Raw genomic sequence first — 22,766 nt, forward strand, 5'->3', positions numbered from 1 at the left:
TATGTATGAAAAAGAGACACTATTGAAAAATAGTGTGCATGTGAGTGTGAGACACTTTATCATTCTCCCTTAAAAATTAATTGAGAGACCACACTTCTTAGGTGTAAAGTGGAATTGGAGTGAAGATCAAAAGTATTCCCAAGTGCTTCTGATATTTGTTTTTGAAATTCAGCGCTTCAAGGTACGCTTTCTTGTTCTTGTTCTTGAATTTGCTTCAAGGTATGCTCTCTTGTTCTTGAATTCAGAAACTTATATGGTGCATGTTATCAATTGTGAATGAAGTAAATCCGTTAATTTTCAACTGCGTATGTTTTGTATAAGATACAACCATGATTTAACCAACATTAGCAACCCAAGTGTGTTGCCTCCTAAGGTATTCACGTCTTTCTCTCTCTGTTTCTTTCTTCTTCTTCTTTTTTGGGGTTTTAAGAAGACTGTAGTATCACTCAGAAGTTCTAATGGCCAACAACTGATGTAATATTATAAAATCTTAATTTTATTTAAGACTTCTAAAACCTAAGAGAGAGATTGGACGTGGGATCCTTAAGGATCCTAATCTTCAGCTATAGGATTAATCAATAACTTTTTGAATGTAATTGACTTATCTTGAAACTCTTTCAAAATTATTCCTTAATTTTCTCAACCATAGCAAGAAAATGTTTGAACTTCTACAAATTGCAATAATGTCCATCAACACATTTCAATTGACCCCGTAAGATTAGAGAATTACAAATGAGGTCCCATTACTTACAATTTTATATTTATGTCCTTCCACCAAACTATATTCCCACAAGCCACTAGGACTGGATTAATATCACTGTCATGTCCCTAGCTTATGTAACCCTTAATATCTTGATTTCATAATTTCTATTGGACTCCAAAATATCTTTGAAAAAACTCTTTAAATATATACATATAATATTATATATATGAAAAACATTTTTCAAAAATGTCACTGGCCGGTTTTGTTTTGAGTCCAACTTCAATATGAAAATCAACTGAATATACTATCTTCTTTAACGACTAGTGGATTCATTGTTGAGCATTTAAATATTTTACTCATTACACACATAACCCAACGTGTCTGTATATAGCCTTTAAAATTAGCATCACTAGTTGACACTGTCAAAGTAATGTACATAACAAAAAAATATACACAAACCTCTCATGTTTGAGGACAATATACAAATTGTGATAGAACAACATTTTAATTAACAGTGATCACTCCATAAGGCGTTCTTGATCGGATTTGATTTAGTGTATGTACTTGTTACATTACACCCACTTGTCTGCTTAAAGTCACTACCTCAATGATGGAGTAAATCATCCTATCATATAGCAGCACAACAAGTGTAGGCTTTAGTGGTAATATTCAATTAATATTTACAGCCTAGAACAATTTAATAATCTATGAAAAAAACATTACTCCCTGTCTTTGGTTCCTTAACCATTAACATGATTTTTCTATAGAGGTGACATTACATGCCACATTTAAACAATGAAATATTCCTATAAAAATTATGAATGTGAAAATAAAATTTTATTATCAAATAAAAATGCGTAATATTGTTTTTGAGGGCACATAATTCTAACATTCTCCCACTTGCACTCAAAACCAATAATACATGTATTTAATACCCATTGCTTCCAAATGTTTCTCAAACACCTTTTGAGACAATGCCTTTGTGAGTGGATCTACAACATTATTGGCAGAGGCAATCTTTGTTATTGCTACATCATCTCTATGTATGATATCACGTATCAAGTGATATTTACGTGCAATATGTTTTATCCTTTGATGAACCCTTGGTTCTACTGCATTTGCAACAGCCCCACTATTGACACAATAGATAGTAATGGGTGACTCAATAGAAGGAACAACTTCAAGTTCTTGAGTGAACTTGCGAATCCACACAGCTTTCTTTGCAGCTTCACTTGCAACTATATACTCTGCTTCTGTAGTAGAGTCTGCAGTAGTATCTTGCTTGCAACTTCTCCAACTAATTGCTCCTTTGCCAAGAGTGAACAAAAATCCAAAAATTGATTTTCTATCATCAATATCAAATTGAAAATTTGAATCTGTATACCCATGGACAGTCAGATCCTCACCCCCAAACACCAAGAAATAATGTTTGGTCCTATTTAAATATTTGAGGATATGTTTCACTGCTATCCAATGCTCAGAACTTGGATTGGATTGATATCTACTCACAATGCTCACTGCATAACAAATGTTTGGACTAGTGCAAAGCATTGTGTACATGAGACTTCCTACAGCCGAAGCATAAGGACAATTTCTCATTTTCTCTCTCTCTTCTTGTGTTTTGGGACACATTTGATTAGAAAGATGAACTCCATGTCTAAAAGGTGAAAACCATTTCTTGGAATCTTGCAGGCTAAACCTAGCCAATATCTTGTCAATATAATTGACCCGTGAAAGTCCTAATAACCTTTTCTTTCGGTCTCTAAACAATTTGATTCCGAGTATATAGGACACTTCACCAAGATCTTTTGTTGCAAAGTGACTAGATAAACATACTTTTATAGATGACATTGCTCCTACATCATTGCCAATGAGTAGTATGTCATCTACATAAAGAACTAAAAATCTAATAGTGCTCTGACTAACCTTTGTGTAAACACAAGATTCATCCATATTTTGAGAGAAACCAAATTATTTGATTGCCTCATCAAAATGGATGTTCCAACTACGTGATGCTTGCTTTAGGCCGTATATAGATCTCATCAACTTGCACACTTTTGATTCTTGACCATGAGATATGAAACCTTCTGGCTGGTCCATAAAAATTTCTTCTTAAATGTGTCCATTCAAGAAAGCTGTTTTAACATCCATTTGTCGTATCTCATAATCATAATGTGCAGCAATTGACAATAGAATCCTTATGGACTTTAGCATGGCTACTGGCAAAAAGGTTTCCTCATAATCAATTCCAGCCTTTTGATTATACCCTTTTGCCACTAGCCTAGCTTTATAGGTCTCCACCTTACCACTAGGTTCTATCTTCCTTTTGTAAACCCATTTACAACCAATAGGCTTAATACCTTCTGGTTTTTCTACTAAGGTCCAGACCTGGTTGGTATACATTGAGTCCATCTCTGATTCCATGGCCCTTTTTCCAATTCTCAACGTCGTTATTAGTCATTGCTTCTTGATAAGTAAAAGGATCATTATCATGCTCCTCTGAGTCCATTGGATGAATCTCATTTAACAAAGTGAGTCTAACTGGAAGCCTGATAGTCCTTTTACTACAGCGAGTCTCTTGTAGTTTGCTTGGTTCAGTAGGCACTATTACTTACTCTTCATTATTCTCATTTAACTCAGCCATTGGGTTATCAATTTGTTCATCACGAGAAACTTTTGCTCTACTTTCATTTAAGCTATAATCTTCCTCAAGAAAAATAGCATTCCTGCTCACAAAAAATTTTTGCTTACTAGGATTGTAAAAATAGAAACCAGTAGACATTTTGGGATAGCCAATAAATAAACATCTGTCACTCCTTAGTCCTAGCTTACCCATGTTAGACTTTTTAACATGTGCTGGACAACCCCATAACTTTAAGTGCTTAAGACTTGGTTTCTTACCAGACCATGACTCATATGGGGTATTAGGAGCTAATTTCGTGGGGACTCTATCTAATAAATAAACAACAGTCTCCAAAGCATAACCCCAAAATGAAATTGGCAACTCTGACATGCACATCATAGAACGAACCATATCTAATAAGGTTCTATTTCTTCTTTCAACTACACCATTACGTTGAGGTGTGGCAGGGGGAGTAAATTGAGAAATAATCCCATTTTCTTTTAGATATTCCTTAAATTGATCCAAGAGGTATTCTTCTCCGCTATCAGAGTGAAGAACTTTTATACATTTTCTAGCTTGTTTCTCAACCTCATTACGAAATTCTTTGAACTTTTCAAAGGATTCCGATTTATTTTTCATTGGGTACAAATAAACATACCTAGAATAATCATCAATAAAAGTAATGAAGTAATAGAAACCACCTCTTGCCATGTGATTCATTGGACCACAAACATCAATGTGTATTAATCCTAATACATCAGTGGCTCTAGCTCCCTTTCTTGTAAAGGGACTTTTGGTCATTTTCCACTATAAAGTTGTGATTTACAACTATGTTTTATGTTGGCTTTATTCCATGACAAAAAGTGTTGTATTTGCTTTATTTTGTTCCTTGTATTTTGTGGATTTTATTGTATTAGGTTTAGTATTAAGTTGGTGAAGAATAGAGCATAAAATAAAGAATCAGTGGATTTCGCGACTGTCTCGCTAGAAGCTAACCCACGAAAGAGCCACGTGAGAAGCACATGTTGAAAGTTGAAGCGTCGTGCCAGCCTGGAGGATTTTGCGAGTGTCTCGCGAGTAAGGCCTTCCCGCAAGATACCCGCGAAACTCTCTGCCTGGAGGATTTTTAAGTGTGACATTCTTACCCTTCACCCATACTATATATACCCTCATTACCCACAAAAGTGTAAGGAGGTCATTCAGAGAGAAAAACCCTAGATAGGTTTTCAACAACACACACACCCATCTTTTAGAGAGAGAGCTACAAATCCTTAGTGAGAAATCATCCTACCCTCTTCTCCTTCCCTCTCCCATTGTCATACCTTGAGAGGAGATTTGTACCCAAACACAACCCACACATTTTCAGAGTGTAGAGAGTGTTTTGGAGATTGGGAAGCTTTGGGGATTTGCCAAAAGAAGCCGGTAAGGCTTGGCGGATGTTATCGAGCGTATTGCGAGATCCAGAAAGCTAGACAAGACACGGTTCCGAGAAGCCTTGTTGGAGTAGGAGCTTAGAGGGCTTAGGTACATTGGGTAGATTAGGCTTGGAGGGTCTCTTACTATTCGTGTTTCCCAACTTATTGTCTAGTGGATCGATTACCGCTTGGAGGGCTACGGAGAGGTTTTTCGTCGAGTTCTTCAATTTCCTCTTCAATAACACATCGGAGTGTTATCTTGTGTTTGCATCTCTCTTCCCTACTCTTTTAGCTTTCTTTTTACTGCTGTGCTTTAATGAATATGACTTAGAGTAGTTGCTTTGTTTGTTCGCTTGCATTTACTCTATTTCGCGTTTAGTTTAAGTTAGAGTAAAAGCAATTTAGCCATAATTTATTAATTTGGGGTCTAAATAGCTCTTGTGTTTTTAACACAAGTTCGAGCTTTTAGATACTATTCATCACGATTTCATCTCATGTTTCTAATTTTATTTAACTTATCCATGACTCCCGATTTACTTTTGGCCTCCAAATCAAACATGTTTTACACTATTTAGTGGTCATGTTTATTTCGATAAGTGCAAACCATTATCTGAGTGTGATATATGTACTAGTAAGATTATGTTTCTATTTTAGCCACACTCCCACCAGTCATACACACACCTATCTTCCCAAGAAGTAAACAAGAGGAACTACTAAACCAAAATCAAGTCTATCCTTTTGGCTTCGACAAAATTTTAATTTAATAGAACCTTTATTCACCGACAATGGAGGGCCATAGGAATTATTCTGTAAAATAATCCTATTTAGCACTTAATATATATTACCATTGGGACTATTTAAATATTATTCTTTATGTATCTGATACAACTCCCACTAATTGAGATTCAACACCTCTATTCGATAATACTCAAGATTTTATCAACATAAAAAGGGGAGTCAATGAACTAAAACATATCAAAAGAAATGAGAGAGGTTTTTCGACTTACATGGGTTCTCTCTATTTTGCTATCATTGTACTGTCAACTATGTGTTTTTTGTTTTCGCTAAGGTGCTGCAAGGAAGAATACTATCTCAGTGCTCTATTGTTAACCGTTTGATATTTGTTTGATTTTATTTTTGGATTTGCTTAAAGAATATGCTGGAAGTGGATTTTAGTTGGATTTTTCTGGGTTCATGTTCTTCCTAGATCTGAATTTCTTTTTTTTCTTTTTTTTGTTTCTTTAAAACCGAAAAATTAAATTTTTTCCGAATGATGTGGCATGTAATATTTTTTTTTTGTTGTCGCTAAGTTTAAAGTGTGCCAACAATGCACACTGTTTTCCACATAGGCAATTTTCGTCAATGAGTTAACGGTAGGGACCAAAATGATTGTTACGAAAATATAAGGACTAAATTGACTGTGACCCTAAAATGTAAGGACCAAAATGGTTTTTTTGCCTAATAATAATAATAATAATAGTAGAAGGCCTTATTTTATTATGGGTAAGGCTTAGGTCCAGTGCATGTTGTGCACTAGACCCATTAAGATGGTGACATGTATTTAAAAGTGGACACGTGTTATAAGTTCGCAGCATAGTAGTGGGGTGGAAGAGCCGCACTTATCTCTGCTTGATGTGCATCCTTCCTTTGCAGAGGCCATGCCTTTGCCCTACAACACTTAACCATGCAGTGCGGGCGCCACCCAGACACATGATGTTGGAGGGTCAAGTCACGCATATGAACATGTCCAAGCCTCTATGGATGGAGGAATTGATATTGACCCCAGTCAAGATGTGTACGAAGAGTTCATTGATAATGATAGACTGGTGGACAATCTGGAGGTCTTAGATGAGCTACAAGTCGAACAGAACGAGGAGGCTTGCCCTAACGTTGCACTCGACTTCTGTACTAGCGAGTAACGCTGCACATAACTCGATTCGTGGACTATCGAGTTATGTGCAAGCCCAAAAGACACAACATGGATTCCTTTTAGTTACGCTACACACAACATGGATTCGTTTAAGTTACACTATACAGAACTCGATTCAGGAATAATCAAATTATATGGAAGACAAAGGACCATTTTGGACACTTTATTCAATGCTCAACCTAAAAATCATCAACAATTCAACTTCTCAGCAAAAAACATCTCAACTTTTTGAACTAGAACTATGAGTTTTGAATGGCGGAGCAACAATGAGGATGGTCCTACTGATCTTACCACAGAGGCCCCCCACTTTTTCAAGATTATTATGCCTTAAACTCTTCAAGAACGAAAGCTTGTAAGTATACCTAATTTCATGATATTTTTCACTTTGAAAATCATATGCTTATTAACGTCGTCCACTTGGTCTTATTTATTTGTGATTCTTGAAAAACTTTACATTTGTTGATGACTAAGTTCAAGAAAATCTGTGAACTTGGTTCCATGTTACATGTAGTCATAAAAACTTTCATTTTGTAATGCGTAGGTTACTGCTTTAACTTTTGTTCTTCTCTTTTTTTGTGGGGGTGGGGGGCTGTAAGCAAATAGGAGGACTTAATTGTATGTGACATGTAGTCATGTAAATCTGCCCTTTTGTAATGCGCATAGGTTATGGCTGTAGCCATGGATTTTTCAAGTTCTTGATAAAGTGGAACAAAATACCCCTTCAGTTTTTATTTTATTTTCTTAATTACATCTTTTTGGAATTGTCTATATGGTTTGTGTCTGCTTTTTATTTTTTTCATCCAACAAGTATCTTCCTTGAACAATTATTAAAGTATTATTATAAAAGAAAGACTAAATCCATTTTTCCTGTAATGGTACTAACTGCACAACGAGAATAGAGCTTGATTGATTGCATGTGTTTATTTACAAAGCCTACATTTATGTTATGGAGATTCTTTTTACAGCGGATTCCAAAAAAGTTTATAAGCAAATACAGAGTTCATCTATCAGATACGACCTTTCTTACAATTCCAAATGGTACAAATTGGAAATTCAAGTTGACAAAATGTGATGGGGAGGTTTGGTTTCAAAATGGTTGGTGTGAATTTGCAAGTTGTCATACTCTAACCCTGGGGCACTTGCTAGTTTTTAGATATGAAGGAAATTCATAGTTTTATGTACTCATATTTGATGCCACTACAAAAAAAATAGACTATCCTTTAGATGACCAACTCCAAGTTCGTAGGATGGAAAAGACAATGAGAGTGATGATAACTCTCTTCAAATCATGGATGGCTTTATGCCAAGCCAGAAAACAAGTGAGAAACCACCATTACCATGCCCTCTTATGACAAAACCAATCCAGGAAGTTCTCATTTGCAAGTAGGGGATACACATTTCAGACCTGAACTCACTAAATTTAAAGGGTCAATGTTAGAGAAATAAAAAATGAATGCAAGGGTATCTTTTATTAGGCGAGAATGTAAAGGTTTGAATCTTACACTTTTGTAAGTAATTGGTTGATTTGTAAGCCTGTTTACTATTAATTTCATGTGCATGACTTCATATTTTCATGTCATTTTAGGATTGTCTCATGGGGTTGGAGGAAATCGAGTAGGATGCAAAAGTAGCCCATTAGTTAAACTCGAATCTGATTGCAATCTGGATGATGTGTCTTCCTCACATGACCAATGTCCTAAGAAAGATGGTGGTGTAGGCATATCTACTAATCAGAGAAGGCTAAAAGGCAAGGCTCTTGTGAAGAACCAAGAATATAAGGCTCTTGAGAGTAAGCAAGAATTGATGACTACTAATGGAAAAGCTGAAAATCTTGGAGAGCCAATGCTTTTAAATCAGAAAATGCCCTTTTCATGGTTATCATTCATCCATCATACCTTAATGGCAAGGATCATGGGGTAACCTTTCAACTGAACATGTTGTTGGGTTTTAGAAATGCAACTCCCATTAACTTTGATTTTTCATAGATCAATTAGAAAGCATGTAGCAGAGAGTTGTTGCTAGACATAACTTGGTAATGATTTGCTTCTTTGTGTTTTTAGGGGAATTGAAGTTCCATTTATATTTAACAGTATCATCTGGATATCAAATAGTATCATCTTAGGTGGTAGAAGGAAATCACATAAGAATGTAAAGTCATCTTAGGTGGATATCAAATAATAGTATTGCCTCAAAACTTCTTTTCATTCAACTGGGTTCAACTATTTTTGAAATATCTCTTATTATTTTTTGTACAGAGCTTATCCCATGGCATTATCAACTACTTACCAAGAAAAGCATGTACCAAGGACTACACCAAAGGAAGTATACTCACTGTGAAGCTCCAGGTTGTGGACCGATTATGGCCTATGAAGTTATACGTTTATGAAGGAATGTATCGGAGTTCATCATGTGTCGTTTCTGGTGGTTGGTCTGCATTTGTGACGGAAAATACTGCGAGTAGGAGATGTTTGCGTATTTGAGCTGATTATGAGGGACGATGCTGTGTTAAAAGTCCACATTTTCAGATGCCTCGATTAAGTGGTTACTAACTTTGCATTGTAAATAATGAATTAGTACTTATCATCTTGGGAGCTTATTATTTTGCAACTACTCTGTTCAGACCTTTTTATCCCTTTTTGATTTTGGATTGGATTGAATCAAGGTTGATGTTTTGTTATATCTGCAGACCTGGCCTGTCAGGGACTTCTATCAATAGGATTTGTATATTTGGTCCAACAATCTTGATCCTTACTAAATCAATAATATTTGTCCCTAAGTGGTACGCAAAGCATCTGAAGAGTGATGTGGTAGTCAGGGGGCGAAGGCATGTATAAGGGTGGGGGGGCCATGGCCCCCCAAAAATTTTAAAATTTTAAAAATATATATATACATATATATATATAATTATTTTTATGTTTTCAAAATTTAGTCTACAAAAATCAGAGTTGGCCCTCCCAAATTTTTGAATTAGTCCAATAATTCTCTTAAAAAAATAATTGGTCTAATAGTTATAGAGATATAACTTTATTTTTCGCAGTTTTATTTTTTATTGTAAAATGTGCTTTTATATCTGTTAAATATTTGATAAAATTTGGTATCAAACATGTTTGAATCTATCTTTTTCAACCCGTTATGTGACGATTAGTTGCCATATAATGGGTTAAAGTTTAGTTGTTTGATAAATATGTTTGGAGCCTATCTTATTCCTCCAAGTTTTAGATCATTCATGTTTTTGAAAGTTTCATTAGTTCAATTGAAAGATTTTTTACTTACGTTAGCAATAAATTTGGTAATTTTAAAATGAAACTTTTTAAGAATTTGACTACGAAAATGGAAAAAATAAATTTTATTTTATGAAAGATCGCCGTCAAAAATATTTTTGATTGAAAATACTAAACTCTTTTTTTTTTTTGGTGTGTGGGTATATATAACTTATCAATTAAAAAAGTTTGTGTATATATATGTCAGTGTGTGCAGAAGTTGTCTTGATAAATATATTAGCATCACAATTTGGCCCCCCCAAACAAAAATTTCTGGCTCTGCCCCTGAGTGGTAGTTCCTCAGGAGCGATGTCACAGTTCCCCGAGAGTGATGTTACAATTTCTCCACTCGGTTTCGTTGTGGAATTCCAAGATGATACTAACTGATAGTGTAGTACCATTGTGATAGTGAGCTAGGCGTGGACATGAGTTATGTGCACATAACTCAATTCAGTAATAATCGAGTTATGTGGGGGACCCTTCTGGAGACTTGGATTCCTCTTCGGCTGCATCTGGATCAGTCCAAATATCTGGGCTAGATCTGGGACCGTACTACACATAACTCAATTTTCTTATTATCGAGTATATTAATAACTCAATTAATAAGAAATCGAGATATGTGATTACCCACCATTATAAACTCTCCCCCAGGTCTGCAGAATATGCAGCAGTCCAAAATTACATCTTCAATTGCTCTCGCTGCATCCGGCTAGAATCGACAATTTTCGGCGCAAATTCTTCGAAGATTTTACATAGTAAGACTCTTTTAACCATTATTGTCTTTAAAATTACACATTGGTGGTGCGTTATTCTCCAATTTATGATTGATGTTTCAAACTTCATTGTCTATGTAGATTGTAATGAAATTGGGTGTTTGGCTAGTCAAATTCTTTGTTGTTAGTAAGGTTACTTGCTTATCTCGTAGGTTGTCTTCGACTAGTCTCCTTCCACAAAATGAACTTGCCAATGGCTCCATATGTGTGTGGTAGTCCTTATGCTGTTTGTATGTTTGAACTGTACATTGTGCAATTTAAAATTTTAGGCTTTACAAGTTGGTGAAACTTACTACATGTAGCTAGGAATTTCAAAAATGTGTAAGGTCCTACATCCACTTGTATGTTTCCTATATAATATTATTGCTGTTAGAATGCTTGCTATCGGTGTGTGACATTAATGAGCATTTTGACAAAATTCAATAGGTTAACAAATTGCATGTTGGCCCTTTGAGTTCAACTAAAGTTTATATACTCTAGGTCTTTATGTACAAATTATTGACTCGGACCAATATGCATTACAATTATTTCACCAACTAAACAACCTGTGAATAAGAAATCTGTTTTTTCATTGTATTGTTGTAAACTACTCTAGACAATACATTGTATGGATGATTTTCTACACATGGTAGTGCGTTATTCTCCAATTTTTGTTCTGTGGTTCAAACTTCATTGTCTATGTAGATTGTGATGAAATGATCTATTTGGCTATGAAAATATCAATGGGTTAGGTAGTATGAATGTTGTGTTTATATCTTCGTAATGCAGTTTTTGGTTCTGTTTTTTTTTTTTTTTTTGTGAGCTGATCGTGTTTCCATTGACCATTAGTTAGTTATGGCTCCAAAGAGGGCTAAGAGGGGAAAATCCAAAGCTACATCCGAACCTGAAGTGGTGTTTGATCAATTAAGGTTCCACACGCCTGAAAATGAGCAAACCTTTGAAACCTTGATTAAGCGTAGGTGTATTTGGGGAGAAAGGCAAATCAATCTACATGAACTGCATCCTTCTGTCTGTGAGAATCTATAGTCTAGGCATTGGTTTTCCATGTGTACAAACATACAACCCCCTCCAGCTGACTTGATTAGAGAATTCTATTCGAATCTCTCAGTGCATGAGGATCTCGATGGTCACAAAGTGGCATCGCGCATACGTGGTGTACCATTTACAATAACTAGGGAGCGCGTATCTAAAGCTCTTGATGTACCTATAATTTGTACACTTACTTATCCATACTCTAGGTCTTCTCATATTGATAATGTTATGGATGTTCTTTGTGGACGATCAATCACTCGGGGTTCTAACCGAAGTATTAGCTCAAGTGAGTTGACGGAGCTTAATTATATCTTCTTTAGGATAGCTTGTCACAACATTTTCCCTATCTCTCATATCCATACAATCCCTGTAGACAGGTGTTTCTTTCTTTACACCCTCGTCACTAATAGTTCCATTTGTTTTCCTTCCGTTTTCATTGAAACCATTGTGGAGGTGCATAGGACCAAGTATAAGTGGCATGGTTTGTTTTTTCTAGTTCTCATCCATAGGGTCCTCAAATATTTAGGATTAAAGAACTTTCCTTCCCAAGAGTTGGTTCACATCTAAGGCCCCATAGGAGCCAAATTTCTGAAATAGCGAAGTGCCCAAAAGAAGTTTGTCGACCCCAATGTTAGTTCATCCAAGAGACCATGAGTACGGTGTAGTATTGAAGATGTTCCAAGTAAGGACATGCATTGGGATCCCACAGTTATTTTTGCCGAGGATGGTGATGATGAGGTTGATGTTGGCACTGCTACTGCTGCGCATACAAGCCCTCCTCTTCCCTCTCTTCGTGCTATGATGAAGACCATTATGACAACTCAGGCAGCCCATGGGCAGCTTCTACATGGTCTTCTTGCCAAGGTTGCAGCTCTGCGAGCAGACTTAGCTGACTATAGACATCCTGTTCCACCTTCTCCACCATCTGACTCTTGATGATTGCCATTGGCCATTGTACCCAAGGGGAAGATGAATTTTGTGTAGTTGTCGTATCATATTTCAAGAATTGTATGACAGTTCTATAAAGTGGCTTGTAGCCAGTTGTATATTTTGTTATTTTAGTGACAATTTTAAGAACATGGTATTTGTGGAAAGTAATTTGATATATTAATATGGTGGTTAGTGAGAGTTACAATTGCATTGTTACCTGAAAATATTTTGCAAGTTTTGTCTCTACTTAAACATAGGGGTGTGGGGGCATTTTTGAACTAAAATATGAGGAATCCAAACAGGGGAAGCCCCTTACATAATAGTATAGATACAGTGAGCTAAAGATAATAAACACCGTGATAATAAACACCGTGAAGTTTAATGTTTTATGAAGGACCAAACACAATTAAACAGATATAACAGTGAGAGAGCAAGGTGGTGCTTTTAACCTATAAATGTTTATGGGACGCGATTGCACACCGTGATGTTTCAGGGTTCAAGATGGTTTTACCATGCGCAATCTCTTCTAATTAACAGTCACGGCTTAGGGGAAGAGCGTTTTGACTGGCATCCTTGAACATGACCAACGATAATAAACACCCTAATGTTTAATATTTTGTGAAGGACCAAGCACAATTAAACAGATATAATAGTGAGCTCAAGCCACCAACATCAAAGGTATAACAGATTTCAAAGTCAGTACCAGTTGGGCTTCACTTCAATCTAGCAAGTCTTTCATTTAACTGCCATAATCGAACGTATATGACCACGATGTTTGATCAAATAGTCAAGTAAATATGTATTCCAAATCTGCAGTGTCACATTAATTGCCTACAATTACAAGAGATATTTCAGTGTTTCAAGCTATAGGGCTGTGTAATTTGTAAGAGTGATGGTTCTGAGAGCAAAGTGATGCTTTTAACCTCTAAATTTTTAATGACCAAAGATAATAAACATCGTGATGTTTAAACACCTTCAAAATGACCAAAGATAATAAACACTGTGATCTTCAAGATCTGTTTTGTGATAGACCAAACACAAGTGATTCTTAATATAGAGAAATTTCAGCATGAAAGATGAAACACAATTAATACAGGGAAGTTTCAAGATGACCAAGTTCGAACTCTAAAGGCACATCACCAGCCCACTGCTGTAGCACCAACTGTAGTCATATCAAACTCCTTCAAACACATCACATGCGCCAACAGATGCAGTTGTTTAGCCAAGTCATGTTCGCAATTCTGCACATGTTGCTCAACAGCTCGGCACTATTTCACACCCACACTCACGTGAATACACGATTGTGAAATTGGATGCACAGATGTCCCATTTACATCTAATGTTACAACTACTGCCCACCTTTGATGTGACATTGGGAACATTTAAAATCCTGTTCATATAGTGTTTTTCCAACCTGTATTGACAGGGCAGGGTATCATAACTGAAATTGTAATACTTGAACCATGAAATGAGGTTATAAATGCACCACAATAATGATCTTCTTTCTACCCCCACTAACTGCGTAGATTGATTAAGCTATGAGTCGCAATGCCTCAACATCAAAGCGTACAATGTGAAACAAGTTTGGATCTACTTCAACAAATGAATCATCACCAGTTCCAGCAGATCAACAACTACAGACATACACAGACCACTATGGAGGGAAATGGGTTGGAAAGAAGAGAGATTTCGTTAATATGCAAATATACACATACGAGAGTCTTGGAAGCGTCGGGCACATCATGGTCGGCAAACCTACAAAACTAAATACAGATACCACCACAATAGACTTCACCGTAGCAGAACCACCTTGGTCAACCCTATATGAGAAGAGGTGTGAGTTAGAGGTGTATTGTCGATGACATGGGTTATGAGTTCCTAAGGCATGCTCAGCTGAGTTACCTAAAGATGAACCTGCCAACATACTTGCTCATCTTGAACAAGAGACCAATCAAATGCAAAGGTGACTAGACCGTTTTCACGCAATCCAAAAAGCTAAGAAGCATCTAAAGGGGAAGGCGCAAGAGCGAGCCATCAAGTCTATTAATGAAATTACTACGTTAAATGATGAAAGAGATATTTCAGACTTCTCAAATTCAAGCAATGATGATTTTCAAAAATTTCTACCTACGAACATTGGACGTTGTTTTTAATGTCTACACATTCTGTGCAATACAGAATGTTGTTGTTAATGTCTGGCAAATCATAATTATGTACATTCAACTTTTGCAACTCTAAAGATTAACTATTCATTAGTTTTGGCTAAGTTTATATGAAATCAATTTCTCATTTTTTCCCTGCTGTTCTTTGTTGCTATAGTGGGTTCTTGTGCTTTCGTTGGACAATGTCCTCTGCTTTGTAATGTAGGAAAAACCTTAGGAAATGAAATGCCTCCAATTAGATATGTTGATGTTTCTAACATTCTGTCTGTGTAACTTGAATGTTACACACATAACACTCATCACCAAAATTAGATTTATTGCATATTACTTGTAGGGAAATTTAATAGATTCAATACATACAGACTCATCCAAACCACACAGACCAACCACATATATGATTCAATAATACAAATAATTCATTTATATGAGTTGTTTGAGTCGCTTTATCATACACGTATTTGTGTATCTTAGTTCTGCTAGTGTACTACTTTATATAGATACTGATACATATAGACTCATCCAAACCAAACTAACTACTCACTCACTAGAAATCCATATGGCTCACACAACACATTGTCACAACAATATTTGGTTTACTTAGAAATAGGGTAAATGCCTAAAAGCCTGATCAGCTGATCCAATGTTTCATTCAAGTTATTGGTTTGTTGTAGCATTCCTCCAAATCTCCCTAATGTTGAAATTGTGATGATTGGAAGTCATTGATGTAAACCTTGGAAGCATAGTTTTCATCATGTAATTTTACATTGATGTTAAGAAAATGTAACTACATTTTGTACCCGCAAAGACTCCCTGAAAAGTTTGTAAGGGAATATGGGGATAAAACTTGTGAGTGTTGTTACACTCACTGCTCGTAATAGGAGCATTTGACAAGTGAGGTTGGAGAAGGCTAACACAACTCAGCACTGTTCAGCCAAGTCATGTTCGCAGTTCTGCATGTGCTGGTCAAAAGCTCGGCACTATTGAACCCTATTCAGTCATATCATCCATGCTCACATGAATACATAGATATGCAACCTTTTGCAATGCACCGTTTTCAAGGATGTAGAGGATCCCTCAAAAGTGTAAGCAAAATTTTGGGGTGAGCTGTCCACCATTGCTACACTGATGTTCACGGTTCTGTATGTGATGCTTAACAGCTCGGCAGTGTTGAACCCTGACCACAAGTACCCATCCCTACTCACGTGAATACACAGATGTGCAACCCTTTGCAATTCACCGTTTTTGAAGAGGTAGAGCATCCCTGATTTGGTTTTGCATCAACTACGTGATAGTGAGCTGTCCACCGTTGATACACTGATGTTCGCAGTGCTGCATGTGCTACTCAATAGCTTCGCACTGTTGAACCTTGTCCAGTCATATCACCTACATGCATGTCAATACACAGATATGAATCCTTTTGCAATGCACCGTTTTCAAGGATGCAAAGCATCTCTGAAAATTTTATGATACATTTAACACAGCTCGACACTGTCTCATCAAGTCATGTCAGATGAAGCACAGGAATGCTGAATAGTCTTCAACAAGACATACCAAATTGGTTAGACAAAAGTCTTAAAACCACATCCATCAGATATAAACCATACCAGTGATCAAAGTGCCCAATTAAATATAAGCATAAACATCACTAGTTTAAAATTTAAACAGGTTATCCTAGTCCGAACTCTGATGGTCAAACATGTGAAATATTGAGACACTAAGCACAACAGGCTTCCTCTCCTCGAAGAAATAGACATCTCTTTTCTTCCAAATTATTGTCTTTCAAAAATGCAACCCATCCCTTCCCGAATCTTATTGCTAAACATGTCATAATAAATTATGCGGCTGCGAGATACCCATGAAAGAAGGATTTTTAGGCTTGAACTTTTCGACTGCTTGGATTGCTCTCTCTTCCTCTGGACATGCTAGAAAATTTTTTCTTAACATACTTTTCTCTAACTTCATGTTTTGTGTGCAAATCATTTGAGGGAGATATGTTTGTATTGTCTTCATCTAAGTCTATTATTTCTACCTGATGATCTTCCAATTTACAGTTCTTGCTGGGTGGATATTGAATCTCAGTGGCAGTCTTATTAAATATAAGAACATGGAAGCTTCAATTTCCTTCATATCTGAAGACTAAAACAATAAACATAACAAATAGAATGGTATTCAACGAAATCTTGCCAACCGTTACAAAACCAAATGTTGTTATCAGCTTTCTTCAATCCCACTTGCCAAATACCACCATAGGGAGCAATGAGTGTAGCTACGATGGATAGCTCAGCACTATTGAACCCTGACCACAAGTACCCATCCACACTCACATGAATACACAAAGCATCCCTAAAAATTTTATGCATCAATTTTGGGGGTGAGCTGTCCACCATTGCTACACTGATGTTCGCAGTGCTGCATGTGCTGCTCAACAGCTTCGCACTGTTGAACCATGTCTGGTCATATCACATACACACACGTCAATACACAAATATGCATCTTTTGTAATGCACCATTTTCAAGGATGCAAGCATCCCTGAAAAGTTTATGATACATTTAACACAGCTCAGCACTGTCTAATCAATTCATGTCAAATGAAGAATAGGAATACTGAATAGTCTTCACGTGAATAAATACGCAACCTCTTTTGTAGTACACAACACCACCCCGCTGGTGTAGCACAAGCTATAGCCATATCAAACAGCTATCTCAGCAAACTACATGCACCAACAAACGCCACTACATAGCCAAGTCATATTCACAGTTTTGCATGTGTTCCTTAACATCTCGCCACTAAACAATACACTGTCGAGTCATATAATCTTTAATCATGTGAATACTTACCCTTACATATAGTCACATCCACGTGAATACTTGCCCTTGAAAAACCCCTATATAAAGTCCCATTTGCATCAACCTTTGCAAACATCTACACATATCGATCTGAAGTCACATTTTCCAATGTCAATTCGCAATTGGATGCTACCTCATTTTCCAGATAACTATGGAAGGGAAAGAGATTCCGACGAGAGTGAATATTATGCCGAACTACGACGGGAGTGGGACTTTCGCGTGAACAAGTCCAACGCTCTGCAAGATGATCTCGTGCCACTCAGAGCACCTCTTGTCGACCGTAGCTCGCTCACACTGCCATGGTGAAACATGCACCAATATGAGCGTGCAGTGACTAAAATTAAAAATAATAATAAATAAAAAAAATAGAACAATCTTATAATACTCCATAGGTCCAGATATCACATGCTACAACTAGTGGAGGAGCTGACCGCCACAACGAACAGGCAACTCACTCCGGTGGAACGTAACAATGTCCTCAACTACAAGGACTACCTGTCAGAATGAATGCCTATGTGGTGTGTGTCTTATGTCTACGGATTAAGTTAATAATGTTAGTAGCGTTAGTGTTCGATATGCAATGCATGCATATTGGTGGCATTGTGTAAGAATATTTAAGTTTTCTGTGTTATGCCGCAGGTGCAGGTGCAGCCGCCGTAGCCAACAAGCAACTCACTCTGGCAGAACATAACAATATCCTCAACTACGAAGATTACCTGTCTGAATGAATGCCTATGTGGTGTGTGTGTTATGTCTAGGGTTAAGTTAATAATGTTAGTAGCATTAGTGTTCAATATGCAATGCATGCATATTGGTGGCATCGTGTAAGTTATTGTAAGTTTTCTATGTTATGTCGTAGGTGCTTATTGAAAAACATCATGTGTGGGAATAATCTAGATTACGAATAACGTGCATGCTCCTCACAATCAATAATAAGGTTTACATAGAACAAATGCAACAACAGTGACACACATACATATAAAACATAGTTAAGCAAAATAGTTCTCCAACAAAGTTTAATTACACCACGACACGACTACTCTTCATCTGACATCTCCACATCTGACTAATAAATGGGATCAGCAAGAAGTGATTGCATAAATTGTTTGTGCTCGTACCAACCTCCCTCCATTGACTCTTGAATCTTGACTTGGGTCTGATATCGATTAAGAAGTATCTTCATTCAATTATTTTCTTCTCTTATGCGGTTCAATGCTTTACAAAGTTCGCTGATCGTGTCTCTGGGCATCAGCGATGCTAGTCGCCAAGGCATTGGCAACTTAAAACCAACCAACTCATCATAAAACATTTATTGTTCATAAAATAACCAAGCCCACTTCTATCTCATGGTATTGTGAACGTAAGTACTATTTTGCTAATTTGGATTGATTGGATAGCTGAACTCATCTTCCAATACCTAGCAACAACCCATAGTTGTAAACACATCATGAGGCCTATAAAGTTGTGGGTTGCCAAAACCAAACATTGACGTTGAATACAATAACATCAAATGATCAAGTTAATAGTGTGCATCAACTGTTGGTAAATAATGTAATGCTGCATAAGATGGTACACGACAAAGACATTCATAAATTTGTGTACTATTACATGCCAAAAATGAAATACTAACACTAACATTTGACCATAAACATTAGACGTTGTTGTTAATGTTTACACGTTGTGTGCAATACAAAATGTTGTTGTTAATGTCTGACCAATGATGATAATGTAAACGCCCCTATATGATTATGACCAATGAGGATTATGTGCAATACAAAATGTTCTATTATGACCAACGTTTACTACAACAAACAACCAAAATCACACCAATGTACTTACTTCACACTCATTCAACCAAAAAAATAAAAATTCAATACAATATGAAATGAAAACACCATTGCCATAAAATTCTGGTGTGAGTTTTTTACCTGAGCTGATACAAATTTCAGTTGAGTCCGAAAGCAGCTATAGATCTGTGGAGCAGAATGGCATTCAGTTTAGACGGAAAGCAAGACATTCTGAAAGGGAGGAGATGTGCAAGTATTATACGAGAATAACTCAATTTTACAGAGTTGAAGTATGCTTTATAACTCGACATTAAAGTACTCGAGTTACATTCAAAGACATGAACCTATACGCCTGACACCAAGACAGTCTGAAAATAGTTTTAACAAGAGCATAACTCGATATCTGTATAGTTGATTACATAACTCCATTTTAGTATAATCGAGTTATTCAAGGATTAAAAAAAGAAAATGCCATGCTAGCTGTCCAGCGTGGCACAATCCTGAATCTAACTCGACTATTAAATGATCGAGTTCTTCACAAAACTTGATTTAGCCATCATTGAGTTACAAAAGAGGGGAATTTCCCTAATTAGTTTGGGAAAGTGGGCAAAACTGGGCTTTTTTTCTGCGAAATGGGTATTTGCCCATTTTCGCCTAGGTAAAAATGGTCAAATACCACTTTTTTTGAAAATATTTTGCAATTTACCACTGTTTGCGAAGTATTTAGCAATCTATAACTTTTTTGAAACTCGATTTTGTGAAAATCGAGTTTTCCATGGTACTTGAGTTTATGAAACTCAAACAGCATGAAAAAATTTTGAAATTTTTTGATGTAACTCGAGTTCATGGAACTCGACTCCAATTACTTCAAAAACTTTTTTTTAAAAAAATTCATTATACTCTAGTTTATGGAACTCGAGTACCATGAAAAACTTGATTTTCACAAAATCAAGTTTCAAAAAACTAATAAATTGCTAAATATTTTGCAAACAATGGTAGATTTATACATATTTTCTCTAACGGTGGGATATGGGCATTTTCGACCATATGCACTAGTAACAGTCTTATGCCTGTTTTATTATCAGCTTTTGGCTAACTTGTAGATAGACTAGTTCTCTCAACTGCTTTTGTAGAATGTCAGATCACACCATCCCCCAAGAAAACCTCGAATACAATGTCATGAAGTTGGAAAGAACAAAATTTAGGGTCTGTTTGGATATAGCTGAAAACTGAAAATACTGTAGCAAAATAATTTTTAAATGTGTAAATAGTACTGCAGGACCCATTTTTAATAAAAAGTTGCTGAAAAGTGCTTGCATAGTATATGAACAGTGCGCGCACAGTACGTGAACAGTGTGCGCACTGTGAACTGTCCCTGAAACGCGCAGCAGAGGAAAAAAAAAAAAGCTAGACGCATTCAGCGTAATCCAAACCAAGCCTCAATGATAGTTCTTCCATTGGTTTTCCTTTGGTCACCATATAGGTTGTCTATGTGCTCTTGTCATGGTGTATGCGATTAACCAATTAAGACTTGAGCATAATTTTACTAATTAATAAACTTGGCCTTAAAATTGGAATTTTGACACAACCGAGGCATAAATTCCCGAACAGAATGCAATCGAAATTGCATAGAAACATAACAGAGAGCGAAAAAGTTGTCATACACGAACTGGTAAGAAATATCTACAGTTTACCTTTTAGTTTCAATATTTGGTCAATCATCACTTAACTCAATGTTCCAAATGAGTGTCAACTTTTACTGCGAAACAATGTATCATAAAACATTAAAAACTGAAATATCCTATTATCTACTTGCATCTTGTTTCTAACATATGAGGGCAAGGCATGGTACAGCCCAATGTAGACCAATTGCAATTTTTCTCATCCAAAACCACATTAGTAAACTTTAAGTCTAGTATTCTCAAAAAAAAAAAAAAAAACCTTTAAGTCATATTCATGACTGACGTGTTTTTTGTGGCTATTTTATTTCCGTCCTCCTCCGTATTGATTTTTTTTTTTTTTTTTGTAAGTTGCCAAGTCAATGAATTCATTGAACTTTGGATGATCTTCATTTTTAAGTTCCTGCAAATTTATGTCCTCCATTTTGACATTTTTTCCTAACTCATAGCCACTGGCGAAGCTAGAGGGGGGCGAGGGGGGGCACCTACCCCCCCAGACTCCTTTTTTTTTTTTTGTATTAGTAGTCACATGGAGGGGAAAAAAAAAAAAAAAGACTTCTACTTGTTGAAACTTGAAAGTGACCAAACCATCTATTTCACTATTTTTTTATTTTTATTTTATATCATTATTTACATAATTTTTACTATTTATGATACTTTTCACAGCATTTTATTTTTGAATGATACTAGAGATATTACAAATTTTACTACTTATGTCTTACAAATTGGCATGTTATCAATCACAAAAAATAATTTCAAACATTTATTCATTATATTTTTTAAGTAACACTAATCATAATTTTACTCCAACAGTTTGTAAATTTTTTAGTAGCTATGAATTAATTGTTTTTGTTTATTTATTTTAATAATATGAAATATATTCATATTTGCTTACAATCGTTTATTTATCTTGTTATTATTGTTGATTAATGTTTTTTAGATAAATTTCACTTTTAATATCGTCTTTTAATTTTGCCCCCTCTAGACTAAAATCTTAGCTCCGCCATTGCTCATAGCACAATTGAGATGGGCAATAAATCGCATCTAGAGCAATAGTAAAGCCTATAGTTAGTGTTCACATTTCGAACACAAAGTGGACAAAATCGGGAGTCAAATTAAAGGAGTTTAAGAGAAGAATGGGTAAGGTGAAAAATGTGCTTTTAACGTACAACTTTCACTCTACGTTAGAAAGATCCATAACTTCTAATCTATGAATCTAGAAACTACATGGTACGCATAGATTGGGCACACCCTTGCCTTCTTCACCACAAATGTCGCAAGTAAACATGATTGACTTACCAATGGGAGGGCGTGGGATTCAGCTCCAAGTTGTACAATAGTTGGGTTGTCTACAAATCGGATTGGTTCGGGTTTGAACCGCTCCTGCCAACCTAATCTGGTGGAGTATTCCTCAACTCACCACCAACCGAAGAGATTGATTAGATTGGGCCTTTAACATGTGCCGGTTAGTTTGGTTGGCGTCATAGATGCAGAAATCTTTTGAAATCTAGTGAAATGTCAACAGAAATTGGCGAAAATTTTATTCGTGCCATTAACCAATAAAGCATCGTTGATCTTCAATAAAGAGAGAATTTATGACAAAAAATGTTATGGGTTCCAGGAAC

General features: G+C 36.1%; 2 pseudogenes; one reads left to right on the forward strand and one right to left on the reverse strand.

Moving 5' to 3' along the window:
* The first annotated feature begins 6,498 nt into the window (after window positions 1–6,498).
* LOC142606293 (uncharacterized) lies at window positions 6,499–9,151 on the forward strand (annotated as a pseudogene).
* A 7,348-nt stretch (window positions 9,152–16,499) lies between these two features.
* Window positions 16,500–17,751, reverse strand: LOC142606294 (B3 domain-containing transcription factor VRN1-like; annotated as a pseudogene).
* Window positions 17,752–22,766: the final 5,015 nt, after the last annotated feature.

The sequence above is a fragment of the Castanea sativa genome, chromosome 8 (assembly GCF_040712315.1).
Source record: "Castanea sativa cultivar Marrone di Chiusa Pesio chromosome 8, ASM4071231v1".
Classification (NCBI taxonomy): Eukaryota; Viridiplantae; Streptophyta; class Magnoliopsida; order Fagales; family Fagaceae; genus Castanea; species Castanea sativa.